The following is a 12,231-nucleotide window of genomic DNA, read 5'->3' as shown; positions in this document are numbered from 1 at the left end:
ACAGGGTCTTATCTCTGGATTGCTGCAGCAGGTGAGGGGTAGTGACAGCTCTTCTGCTCTGTGACATCAGGACCAGGTCTTCTCTCAGCTGCAGGTGGTTAGGGGAGAAGGGGGAGGAAGGAATATCTTCCTCATCCATGTCACTATTGGGACACATGTGGTAATCTCTTCCACACTTGCATCCTCAGAGCTGGGTTACCCACAATTCCTGCAATGTTTGGAGCCTACTCAAAAGAGCAAAGTGCTTGATGATGGAGCAGACTCTCCTCCTCTCATGCCTTGCACTTGTATGGACACCTCTTCTGGGTACTTGCGGGTGAGCTGGGCCTGTGATCACAGGTTCTGGTCTCCTGTTTGCTTCACAACTTGGAGCCCCTTATTGACCTGTCTGATACTGGAGTGGTGGTGATTTCAGACTAATTCCCTGTCTAGGTTCCATTGCACCAGGATGATGGTGGTCTCAGGGAATGGTAGAATTCTTATTATCCAGATGTTCATAGGTCAGAACACTCAGAACACTTAGGCTGTCTCATATCTGCCACCTACCAACGCACACATGAACCAGAAACTTTCAGGGGCTGCTTCGTGTTTTTTGCCTACATAAAATTATTATGCTAAAGCTTATTGGGAATAGTATTAAAATGAAATGCAGTAATAACCAAAAGAATAGAGGCCATCAACTTGAGGGAATGAGGTGGTGTTATAGGAAGGATTGGAAGAAAGGAGGGAATATGAGGAGGAAGATAAAATGAGGGAAGAAGTGGTGCATTTGCATTTTAATTTAAAAATATAATAAAATGAGGCTGGAGAGATGACTCAAGGTTAAGAGCACTGACTGCTCTTCTAGAGGTCCTGAGTTCAATTCCCAGAAACCACATGGTGGCTCACAACCATATGAAATGGGATCTGATGCCCTCTTCTGGTGTGTCTGAAGACAGCTTCAGTGTACTCATCATGTATATAAAATAAATAAAATCTAATGTATATATATACACATATATGTATGTATACATACATATGTATATTAAAGTTATAAAAGGAATGTATCTGGAAAAGTGTAGGAAGCTGTAGTACATGGGACACATTTTTCCTATATATAGTACCATATTGTTTATATACCTCAGTAACTTCACACAGGTGTAACCGTATAAGGCTCCAAATTCATTTGTTTTATGCTTTGTCAAATCCCAAACATTAATATACACTGCCATTCTGAATTTAAAATACTAAAATAAATTGAGGCATTTAACTTAATTTTTTGAATGTTTACTTTAGAAAGGTACTGATTGCTCTGCTGTGTGTGTGTGTGTGTGTGTGTGTGTGTGTGTGTGTGTGTGTGTGTGCACGTGCACAATTTGAACTACAATACTTAATGGTGAAAGACTTTTGGAACCTGGCCATGTTTTAAATTTATGCAGCCAAGGTTAAATCAATTGGAAAAAATTCCAGTAACAGCTAACACATGACAGGTACAGTTAGAAATGTCTCCAATTACAGGATACTATCGTTTATGCTATTGTATGTTGTAACTGCAAACAAAAAGTGATTTTAGGATAAGAATTATACTCTGAATACCACATAAGTGTCAATAATGAAGACAAATCATTACTTTAGTGCTCCTTTTCCAGTTCTTATATGTACATAAAATGGAATAATTGTTGTATTATTATACTGTCTGACCAGTGCTTGGGGCAGAAAATTTCTAGGTGCCACCTTTGCTATCAGAATATGACCTTGTATGTAACTAACCTGACAAGGCTGAAAAGAGAAAAAAAATATGTCAGCATTTGTTAATTATTTGAAGCAATGCATTTTTAAAAATTTGAAACAAAATATGCAGTAATTTTAATAATATTTAGATGAAAGGCAAATTGTCAGTCCTGCTCACTCCCACATCCTCCTCCAAAGAGCACTAATAGGAATATTTTTACATGTGAATTCATTTAATAATGTTTTAAAATTATGCAAGCTAATTATTGATAATAAGGTAAACAGAATTTCATTGTACTGGCAAAGTACAATGAAATATTAAGCCACACCTTTGTAATTTGATAGTTATATGCACACATGTATGTCTGTTAACATATATATTTACTTGTTGCTCAAAAATACTAAAAGTTATAGTTTTTTCTGACAAACATTTTTTGCATATTCTCTGGAGTCCTATGGGCATTCATTTGGCTTCTGCATCTAGTAGTTAAAGCAGTACATTTCACAAACCTTGTAAAGAACCATAAGTACATGAAGGTGGGGTTTAATAACAAGTATATCTGAGAACACAGTCTCATATAAAGCCTTAGAGTGTTCTTGATTTGACCAACTGAGTTCAGCCTTAGAGAATAGATTCTAAGTTATGTTTTAGAAGCATAATCATATTTTTCCTCTTAGCACTATTTCTTCCTTGACGAAATTATCATTTAGTAGAATGTTCTTCAACTTCTGCACGTATGTGGGCTTTCTATTGTTTTTGTTGTTATGGAAGACCAGTCACAGTCCATGGGTTTCTGAAATAATGCTTGGGATTATTTCAATCTGAGTGCTTCTTAAAGAAACTGGAGAGAACATAGTCCAGTAGTTTGACAACACATCTGAAAGCTCTTGAACAAAAAGAAAGAAATACATGCAAAAGGAGTAGATATCAGGAAATAATCAAACTCAGGGCTGAAATCAACCAAAGAGAAAGAAAAAGAACTAGAAAAAGAATCAATCAAACCAAGAACTGGTTTTTGAGAAAATCAACAAGACAGATAACTCCTTAAACAGACTAATCAGAAGTCACAGAGACAGTATCAAAATCAAAAAATTCAGACATGAAAAAAAAAGACTTGACAACAGAAACTGAGAAAATCCAAAAATTCATCAGATCCTACTACAAAGGCCTATACTTAACAAAACTGGAAAATCTGGAGTAAATGCATAATTGCCTAGACAGATACCAACTACCAAAGGTAAATCAGGATCACATAAATGATCTAAATAGTCCCATTACCCCATGATTGATGCAGTCATTAATAGTCTCCTAAACAATCAAACAAACAAAAAATGCCCAGGAACAGATATGTTTAGTGCTGAGGTCTATCAGAACTACAAAGAAGACCTAACACCAATACTCTACTAACTATTCCACAAATAGAAACAGAAGGAACACTACCAAATTCTTTCTATGAAGCCACAATTACTCTGATACCTAAACCAAACAAACACCCAAAAAAGAAGAACTTCAGACCAATTTCCCTTAAGAATTTCAGTGCAAAAATACTCAATAAAATTCTAGCAAACTGAATCCAAACACATATCAAAACGATCATCCATCATGATCACATAGGCCTCATCCCAGGAATGCAGAGGCGGATCAAATTACAGAAATTCTTCAATGTAATCCACTATATAAACAAACTCAAGACAAAAACAGCATGATCATCTCATTCGATACTGAGAAAGCATTTGGCAAAATCCAACACACTTTCATGATAAAAGTCTTAGAAAGATCAGGAATTCAAGGCCCATACCTATAGGTAGAAAAGCAATTTAAAGCAAACTAGTAGTCAACATCAAACTAAATGAAGAGAAACTTGAAGCAATCTCACTAAAATCAAGGACTAGATAAAGCTGCCCACTCTCTACCTACCTATTCAATATAGTACCCAAGTCCTAGCCAGAGCAATGAGACAAGAAAAGGAGGTCAAAAGGATACAAATTGAAAAGGAAGAAACCAAAATATCACTATTTGCAGATGATGTACTAATATACTTAACTCCCCCCCCCAATTCCACCAAAGAACCACTATACCTGATAGACAACTTCAGCAAAGTGGCTAGATGTAAAATTAAATCAGTGGACTTATTCTACTCAAAGGATACAGTGGCTGAGAAAGAAATTAAGGAAACAACAGCCTTCACAATACTCACAAATAATATTACATACCTTGGTGTGATTCTAACTAAGAAAATGAAAGATCTATATGACAAGAACTTCAAGTCTCTGAAGAAAGAAATCAAAGAAGATCTCAGAAGATGGAAAGATCTCCTACGCTCATGGATTGTCAAGATTAATATAATAAAAATGGTCATCATACTAAAATCAATCTACAGATTCAATGGAATCCCCATCAATATTCCAATTCAATTCTTCATAGAGTTAGAAAAAGAAATTTGCAAGTTCACTCAGAATAGAAAAAAACACAGGATAGCCACAACTATTCTCAACAATAAAAGAACTTCTGGTGGAATCACCATCCCTGACCTCAAGCTGTACTACAGAGCAATTGTGATAAAACTTCATGGTATTGGTGCAGTGACAGGCAATGGAATAGAATTGAAGACCCAAAAATGAACCCACACACCTGTGGTCACTTGATCACTGGCAAAGGAGCTAAAACCATCCAATGGGAAAAAAGACAGAATTTTCAACAAATGGTGCTGGCTCAACTGGCAGTCAGCATGTAGAAAAATGCAAATCGACCCATTCTTATCCTTGTACAAAGCTCAAGTCCAAATGGATAAGTACGGCCACATAAAACCAGATACACTGAAACTAGTAGAAGTGAAAGTGTGTAAGACCCTTGTGATCTTTGGCACAGGGGAAATTTATTGAACAAAATAGTAATTGCTTATGCTCTAAGATCACAAATCGAAAAATGGGACCTCATAAAATTGCAAAGCTTCTCTAAGGCAAAGGACACTGTCAATAGGACAGAATGGCAATGAACAGTTTGGGAAAAGATCTTTTCCAATTCTCCATCTGATAGAGGGCTATCCAATACATAGAAAGAAATCAAGAAGTTAGACAGCAGAGAACCAAATAACACCATTAAAAAATGGGGCTCAGAGCTAACCAAAGAATTTTCTTTTTTAATAGATATTTTCTTCATTAACATTTTAAATGCTATCCCCAAAGTCCCCTATACCCTCCTACAACATGCTCCCCTACCCACTCACTCCCACTTCTTGGCCCTGGCGTTCCCCTGTTAGTTCTGGGGCATATAAAGTCTGCTAGACCAAGGGGCCTCTCTTCCCAATGATGGCCGACTATGCCATCTTCTGCTACATATGCATCTAGAAACATGAGCTCTGGGGGTACTGGTTAGTTCATATTGTTGTTCCACCTATAGGGTTGCAGACCCCTTCAGCCTCTTGGGTACTTTCTCTAGCTCTTCTATTGGGGGCCCTGTGTTCCATCCTATAGATGACTGTGAGCATCCACTTCTATATTTGCCAGGCACTGGCAAAGTCTCACAGGAGACGGAAGAATATTGAATGGCCAAGAAGCACCAAAGAAATTTTCAACATCCTTAATCATCAGGAAAATACAAATCAAAACAACCTCGTGATTGTACCTCACACCAGTCAGAATGGCTAAGAGCAAAGAATCAGGTAACAGCAGATGCTGGAGAGGATGTGGAGAAAGGAAGACTCCTCCATTGCTGGTGGGATTTACAACCACTCTGGAAATCAATCTGGTGGTATCTCAGAAAATTGAATATAGTACTACCCCACTATCCCACTCCTAGGCTCCTCCATTGGGGGCCCTGTATTCCATCCAATAGCTGACTGTGAGCATTCACTTCAATATTGCCAGGCACTGGCATAGCATCACAAGAGACAGCTATATCGGGTCCTTTCAGCAAAATCTTGCTGGCGTATGCAATAATGTCTGCATTTGGTGGCTGATTATGGGATGGATCCCTGGGTGGGACAGTCTCTAGATGGTCCATCCTTTCGTCTCAGCACCAAACCTGGTCTCTGTAACACCTTCCATGTGTGTTTTGTTCCCAATTCTAAGAAGGGTGAAGTGTCTACACTTTGGTCTTCGTTCTTCTTGAGTTTCATGTGTTGATGTGGATATTAGCCCAGAAACTTAGAATAACCAAGATACAATTTCCAACCATTACTTTCTCTTCCTGACTATGATTAGATGTTTCAAATTCCTTCCTTGGCTTTCCCACAGTGATCTACCAAATCCAGGATAGCGACCAATTTTCCTTTCTCTCCTAATGTCGCAATTGTCAAGATATTTTATCCAAACGAGGAAATTAATTAAAATAACACACTTGCTTTCCATCATTAAACAGTTATCTGATTAAACATAAAATTGATGTATCATATTTGTGTTTTTATGACTTGAAGAACTAGAATTTAAGGATAGCTCAGAAAGATATATAGTGTTATTTAAACATTATTTAAATCTCTTTTCCATGGTGGTGAGAGGTGGTGAGGACATGGGCTACACAAAAACCTGAATGAAACTTAGCAGAAAATGCAGCAATTTTATTCCTTCAAATGAAATATGCAGAAGAAATATTGTCTTTCCAGCCAGCTATTATTTCTGCATAAATATCATTGTAGAAGTGATAAAAATTATGTGTGATAAAAATTCACATTTCACAGAAACACTACAGAGTTCATAACACAGGTAGCAAAGGGGATGAATTATGAGCTTATTTCAGGAAACTGAACAGGTTATATCATCTACCTTGAATAATATTCTAAATGTATAATGGTTTTCCTTTCATTGCAACGCTGGTTATATATTTAAATGGTCTCACCTGCATATGTGTACAGGTATATATAAGTTGAATCTTTTACCTTGTTAGTGAGAAAACTTGAGATAAATGATATGCCAGTACCAATTGCCAAACCTGAAAGTAACATCATAGTTTGTAAGATCCTTTTCTAGCAAATATGGCTCATGACATCCAGAAAATACAAGAGATTATAGAAATATAGTATAAGTGTATAAATTATAAATAAATTATTGAATAAATTAATTAGTGAGTGAAATAAATAATTCTAAAAATTATTTTTAAACATTGCGCTTCAGAGAGAGAAGTATACCAGTTTACTCCTATGTTTCATCTGCACGTCATAACATTCTTACAAAGAAGCCAGAACAGATATGATATTAAGGAAAGTAACTTTGCAGTGGAGACATAAGACAAATGGTTCCCAGTGAGATGATAAAGACAAAGTTAACAGTCATCTGTCATGTCTGTAGTAGACCCTTGATATGATGCAATGAGAAAGGTACCTTAATTCAGTGACCTTCCATCACTAAATATAGGATCCTTCCAAGCCTAAGGAAAACTCCAACAGTGAGGAGAAACCAAAGAATAATTGATCATTAACTTTCAAAAGGACTTAAACCACCAACCAAAGAGTACACAGGGAGGGACCCATGGCTCCAGCTGCATTTGTAGCAGAGGATGATATTGTCTTGCATCAATAGGAGGAGAAGCCTTTGGTCTTGTAAAGGCTTGATTCCCCAGTGTAGGGGAATATGAGGTCAGGGAGGTGGATGTGGGTATGTAGGAGGGAGAGCTCTCTCATAGAAGCAGGGGTAGAGGGGATAGGGATGGTTCTAGAGAGGAAACCAGACAAGGGGATAACATTTGAAATGTAAATACATAAAATATCCAAAAAAAAAAAATCTGAAAGTTGTCAAAAATCATCAAAATTAGTCTGGAAATCTGTCATAAAAATTGGGGCCTAATGAAAAATGATAATTCAATTGACTCTAGAACTTTTTGATAAAAAATATTCAGAAAAATTACCTAAAAATGAATAAACTGTGGACTGAAATCAATAATAATTAGCTACATTTGATCACTAATACTAATGGTGGATATTCCTATTAGGAGAAATTAGATGGTGGGTGGATGTGTGAGAATTCTATTATTGCTTCCAATGTTCTGTGTGTGGAAAATGTTTATAAAGTAATGTTTATTTATTAGTGGAATATTAAAAATGAAGGTCTTTATAAGCCATTAGGAAGCTCTATTTCAACCTGAATGACATCTTTTCTAATAACAGAGCGATACTAGTTTTGAATTATTACACAGCATGATTGCTTGGTCTGTGGGTTATCTGTATTCATCAGCTGATCCTCAATTCAATAGTTTTATTTTATTCACACATGTAGAATCCATGTTTTGTTATACATGCTGGTATGAATTGCAATGTTTTCAAAGTAGAGACAGATGGTTAAAGAAAACTTGTGTCACTGGCTCAGCCTTGAGACATGGTAGAGATTGAGATAGTTTTATAAGACTTGGTAGTGAAGCATGATGGATTAAAAATAAAAAAAAAAACCAACTTGATGTAGTATTTGACAAATATATCACTCAAAATGTGATTTTAAGTTTTTATAGTTTATGATCCAATGCATTCTTGGCAATTTCACTCCATTAAATAAAAAATTATTATTAGGTTTTTGGTTTTGTTTAATCTAGTAATGACATACTCCCCCACCCCCACATAGTAATTAGTTATAACAATATGTAAAATTCTCATTGCTGGGTGACAATCATAGAAAATGTAAGTAGTCCACTATTATCACTATAATGACAGGAATGATACAATGACAAGGAGAAAATGAAACTGCAAGAGGAGGAAAATAAAATGTTGCTAGTAAGATGAAAAATTTCACTTAGATTTTTTGTGTGAGTAGTAGGAAGTATTAAGTGGCATACAACATAAAAATTGCCATGAGATAGATATGAACTATGAATGTGGGTATTGATTAGGTTGGGACATTAGTGGAAAGTCTAAGATACTACTAGGCCAATATATTAGGATGAAAGTAGTGAGAAAAATAGAATTTAGTCTCACAAAATAGTCAAGGTATTTAGAACGAAGTTTCATATGCCTGGACATCCTTCATAGCAGTTTCTAGGTGATTTAGGCTTCAGTAACAAATATCTGACTAGCCCATGTTCAATTTTTGTTTTCCTCTCTTTTGCAGTGTTGTATTTTTTTATTTTTTAATTAAGTATTTTCCTCATTTACATTTCCAAACTTTACTGAGGCATATAAAGTTTGCACGACCAATGGGCCTCTCTTTCCACTGATGGCCGACTAGGCCATCTTCTGATACATATGCAGCTAGAGACAAGAGCTCCGGGGAGTACTGGTTAGTTCATATTGTTGTTCCACCTATAGGGTTGCAGGTACCTTTAGCTCCTTGGGTACTTTCTCTAGCTCCTCCATTGGGGGCCCTGTGATCCATCCAATAGTTGACTGTGAGCATCTACTTCTGTGTTTGCTAGGCCCCTTCATAGTCTCACAAGAGACATCGATATCAGGGTCCTTTTAGCAAAATCTTGCTAGTGTATGCAATGGTGATTATGGGATGGATCCCTGGATATGGCAGTCTCTAGATGGTACATCCTTTTGTCTCAGCTCCAAACTTTGTCTCTGTAATTCCTTCAATGGGTGTTTTGTTCCCAATTCTAAGAAGGGGCAAAGTGTCCACACTTGGTCTTCGTTCTTCTTCAGTTTCATGTGTTTTGCAAATTGTATCTTATATCTTCTGTATTTCTTTAAGTGAGTTATTAAAGTCCTTCTTGATGTCCTCTACCATCAAAATGAGATATGCTTTTAAATCTGGGTCTATCTTTTCCGGTGTGTTGGGGTGCCCAGGACTGGGTCAGGTGGGAGTGCTGCGTTCTGAGTGGTCTTGGTTTCTGTTAGTAAGATTCTTACTTCTGCCTTTCACCATCTGGTAATCTCTGGAATTAGTTGTTATAGTTGTCTCTTGTTAGAGCTTGCACTTCTAGTGATTATGTTACCCTCTATCAGCAGACCTGGGAGACTAGATCTATCCTTAGTTTCAGTGGTCAGATAACTCTCTGCAGGTAAGCTCTCCTCTTGCAGGGAAGGTGCCCAGATATCTGGCCTTAGAACCTGCCTCCTGGCAGAAGTTGTGTTCCACTCACCACAGGTCCTAAGATCCCATGGAGAGTCCTCTGGGGACCTTGGGGATGTCCGCGGACTCTGTGCCCAATGACCCGGTCCTGGCACCGAACTGAAGGGACTTGTGACCCTGGTCAGGCTGGGTTTTCTGCTTCCCTATTTAATGCTGTCTCAGGTCCTGCGCAATTGGATTGGAACAGAAGTTTGATGCAATCATCAAAGGTCCTAAGATCGCATGGAGAGTCCTCTGTGGACCTTAGGGGTATCTGCTGACTCCGTGCCCAAGGTGACCTGGTGCTGGTGCCCCAATGTTCAATTTCAAATCTGCCATTTTTTGGTGGACATTTTGTAACCTATGAGCTAAATATGTAGTCCACTGAGCATTACAAAAGAATAAAGTAATATTCAGTAGTACTAATATTGAAGTCATGAAAACAAAGATGCCATTATTGAGTGGCCAGAACTTTCAATGTTCTAAAAGTTAGTTATGATTTGTGTGTACACTATATTTTATAATTACCAGGCCAAATACAGTAGTGCTGTGAGTTGAGAAGAGGAGAAGTGAGATTAAAGGTATCGAATTTATTCAAGTCATATTTTGACAGTTTGCAAAGACTAGTAGAAATAGATGGTTCCTCATATTGAGAATTAAAATAAGGATTGGTTAATTATTTAAAAGCTTGGAAACATTAAATTAGAATTACTCTCATAAAGGAAGAATGTTACTGGTAACTGCCTATATTGTGTGATTTTGTCATCTACTACAATGATTTAAACATACTAAATTCAAAAACAGTCAGTTCAGTGTCTTTTATGAAGAATAGAATTATTCTCAGTTTACTTTTAGTCTTGTACAGCTCATGCTCTGTAGAGTAGATCAAGAAAATTTAGACTTTCCAGGATTTCCAGGCATAATCAAGTCCTGCTGTGTCTGTCTCCACTGTTTCAACTCACTGACACTGTTTTTCCATGTCTCTCTTTCTTTGTCTTTCTCTTTCTATCTTGCACCCTCTCTTGTACTCTCTCTTCCTACACACATGCATATATATATATGCATGTATATACATATATATACATATATTTATACTTGAATATATTCAAGTATTGTAGTATTATGTATAACTCAAAATAAACTTCATATTAAATTCTATCTTTATTTGAAAAGTAACAAAAATATATATTCTAATTAAATAATTGATACATAACACACATATAAACACAACATATATGTATATATATACGCATATATATGTGTGTTTGTGTGTGTGTGTGTGTGTTTGTGTGTGTGTGTGTAAGTGTGTGTGTGTGTGTGTGTGTGTGTCTATCTGTGTGTCTATGTTTGTTTGCACATGTTATGAACCATTTACCCATCTTTTGAATTCAAATATAGGGGATACAATTGTATGCTTTAAGGGAAAACATATTTTTAAAGCTGGAGTTCTGTGAATTCAAGGATGATCTTGAAACAGCTATATAACCAAAGATGACAGAAACATTTTGCACCTTCTAAATCCACTTCTGGAGTGCATAAGCTACTTTGCCTGGTTGATGAAGGACTTGTGATTGAACTTTAACCTGGGTATGAAATCTACCGGAGAGCTTCATCCACTCTATTTTTCATGTCTACAGAACAACTTCTGTGTCACATTTACTTTTCAAGTTACAAGGAAAGATTAAAATTACTTAGTTTTTAATTAGCTTTCATCACACAAATTTGTAAAAACCTAGGTTTTAACACCATACTTTACTTTAAAAGGAACAAACTAAACCATGCTTTATCAGTTCCCTATGCTTGGCAAAATGCAGTTGATGAATATAAATAAATCAAAAATTATAAACCTATTTATTTTATGTGTATAAAAAAATAATGCCTTCTATGTGGTGCTGTTTTCAAGGTGGTATCAGTTAATTAAAAAGAAAAATAACAACAAACTACAGTGACTAATGCTTCACTTTATCCCAGGACATAAAATATGTGATTAAATAAGCACTCAACTTCTCTGTGTTTTTCAACTGTATCTGCCTTTTTGATGTGTTACTAATATGTATGGAAAATAAAACTTCACCAGTGCATCTCAACTGTGAATCAACAAGAAATCTTTTACCAATTTGAACAGACATCAAGAAACAAAGACAAGCCCAAGGACCAAGAAAAGTGGAACAGATTCTTTGAAATGTTAATGCCATATTTGATTTTATTCATTCTCACACTTGTGAAGATTTGTGGGTTTTGAAATCATAAATTTTTGCTTTTGGGGTTTCATGTTAACTTATTTCTAGCAAGTTCTATTTCTGAAACTTATAGAAATGAAAAAAATCATTACATTTATATTCAAATGTGTATTTACATATGCATATACATAGATACTCATATATTTATATCTAATTTTGCCTACTTTCTAATAAGAAGTATGCAAATATATGTTTAATAAAGATCTCATATATATATATATATATATATATATGTATATATCACAGTTAATATATACTATATAGAATGTAAGATAAAGTATACATTATGTGATACATTTAAATTTTTATA

General features: G+C 35.9%; 1 pseudogene; it reads right to left on the bottom strand.

Annotated features, from left to right (window-relative positions):
* Window positions 1-466: 466 nt before the first annotated feature.
* Gm23666 lies at window positions 467-582 on the bottom strand (annotated as a pseudogene).
* Window positions 583-12,231: the final 11,649 nt, after the last annotated feature.

The sequence above is a fragment of the Mus musculus genome, chromosome 8, assembly GCF_000001635.26.
Source record: "Mus musculus strain C57BL/6J chromosome 8, GRCm38.p6 C57BL/6J".
NCBI classification, from domain to species: Eukaryota; Metazoa; Chordata; class Mammalia; order Rodentia; family Muridae; genus Mus; species Mus musculus.
This window is presented reverse-complemented; position numbering and strand designations above follow the sequence as displayed.